This window comes from Crocodylus porosus, unplaced genomic scaffold, assembly GCF_001723895.1.
Source record: "Crocodylus porosus isolate Cpor-Errol unplaced genomic scaffold, CroPor_comp1, whole genome shotgun sequence".
In the NCBI taxonomy this organism is placed as follows: Eukaryota; Metazoa; Chordata; order Crocodylia; family Crocodylidae; genus Crocodylus; species Crocodylus porosus.
In genome coordinates, this window is record NW_017728950.1 from 8,264,808 (window position 1) to 8,266,492 (window position 1,685).

The 1,685-nt window shown below is 68.4% G+C and overlaps 1 protein-coding gene across 1 annotated transcript in view; it reads right to left on the reverse strand.

The window, feature by feature from the left end:
* The window catches only part of NFIL3 (nuclear factor, interleukin 3 regulated), a 17,142-nt gene extending 15,590 nt beyond the window's left edge, over nt 1-1,552 (reverse strand). Inside the window, exon 1 of the mRNA XM_019555333.1 lies at nt 1,457-1,552. The gene's annotated coding sequence lies outside the window, so the exon portion shown is untranslated. The remainder of the gene's footprint in view (nt 1-1,456) is intronic.
* Between the last annotated feature and the right edge of the window lie 133 nt (nt 1,553-1,685).

Genomic DNA, 1,685 nt, shown 5'->3' on the forward strand with positions numbered 1-1,685 from the left:
GCACGGCCGCCGCCCTCGGCCCGGGGCTCCCTCCGGCGCGGCACAGCACGGCGCGCCTCCCCCGATCGCGACCGCACCGGGCACAAACACAACGTGCCCGCGGAACAACACCCCGCCGTGGGGGCCCGGTGCTTGGAAACAGCCTCACTGCCCCCCCTCCCCTTGATTTGAGTTAAAATGAGTCCTGCTTCGCAATTCAAGGGGAGATGCAAAACGGTAGAGCAGCTGGGGGCCGGCGGCACTGCTCGGCTCCTCTCCCCGACTCAATCTTGCATCCGGGGTGAAACGAAACGAAATCAGTGTCCCGGGGGCTCCTTGCGAGTACTGCGCTCGCGCCCCCCCGCGCACGTAATACTGACCTACATCGCTCCGCGCCGCAACACCGCCGCCTCCGCGCGACGCGGCTCCCGGCAGCTCTGCGCGGGCCCGGGCCGCTCCGCGCCCCTGCCCAGCGCACCCATCCTTCCCCCCGCAGCGCTCAGCCGTCCGTGCACGCCCAGCGCCTTCCCCAGCCCCGTCCACGAGGCAAAACACCCCCCCAACAAACAGCCCTAAACAGCAGCGCTGGAGAAAAGACCAGAAATAGCAACACCGCAGCCACAACTGCCGAACGGCGACGCGGCTAAATATAGACGAGCACAATTTTCCTCCGAAGGAACCTGACACACATTCAAAAGCCAGCACGAGTTGCCGCCCTCCCTCTCCCTGTTCCCCACTTGCCTCGGGAGCGGACTCCGAAAGCGGCACAAAACCAAGCGCCCCTCTCCCCAGCCCGGCCCGGCGGCATGTGGCGGGGCCGAGATTTGTCCCCGCGTCTTTGTAGGCGGCGGCGGAGCGCCCCGAGCCCCCGCTCCCTAGCCCTGCCCGCCCGCCAGCGCCGCGCTTACATAATGCAACATTTCCAGGAACTCTCCTGCGATCGGCGCAGGGGCTGGGGACGGGGACAGAGTGGGGGGAGCAAAACAACAGGGGGGGGGAACACCCCCCCAACCCCTGGCAAACACAATGCGCTGGGAGCGGGAGAGGATGCGGCGCGTGTTCATTTCACGCATGAAAACAGAGCAGGCAGCCAGCGGCGCGGATCCGTGCCCGCGCCCCACGCACCTCGCTCCGCAGGATAAACGAGCCGAGTCCCAGCGCCCTCCCCCTCGGGCTGGCTCCGGGATTCAAGGGGGTTGGGGGGGGGAGGAAAACAAAGCGCCGAAAACCCGGCCGATCCCGCGTCCCAGCCAGGCTTTTTGTGGCCCCTCCTCGCTGTGCCCCAGCCGCCCCAAACCCCCGTGTTGTCAATCGGTCGCACCCGTGGCAGATCCCCATCCCCGATCCCCGCGAGCCGGGTCGCTGTCAGAGCAGCGCTCCGGCCCGGGAGCGACACGTCTTATGCAACCACCCAGCCGCCGCCGCAAGCCAGCCCGGGGCGGCCTCGGACACGCGGAGCAAGGACCCCCCGTGTTACCTTCATAGCTCGTGGGAGTGGCGGGCGAGCGGAGTGCCTCGGGCTGGGGCCAGGGCCGGGGCCGGGTCCGAGGCGGGAGCGAGACGTTTGCCGCCGCCTGTGCGCCGCGCAGAGGGATGTGTGTTAGTAGGTCAATACTGTCTGTACGCGCACGGGGCTCCTGCCAGCCTGTGCTGTGACTGGCAGCGGCCCGGCCCCAATCAGGGCTGGGCGCTGCCGGGTGCAGCCA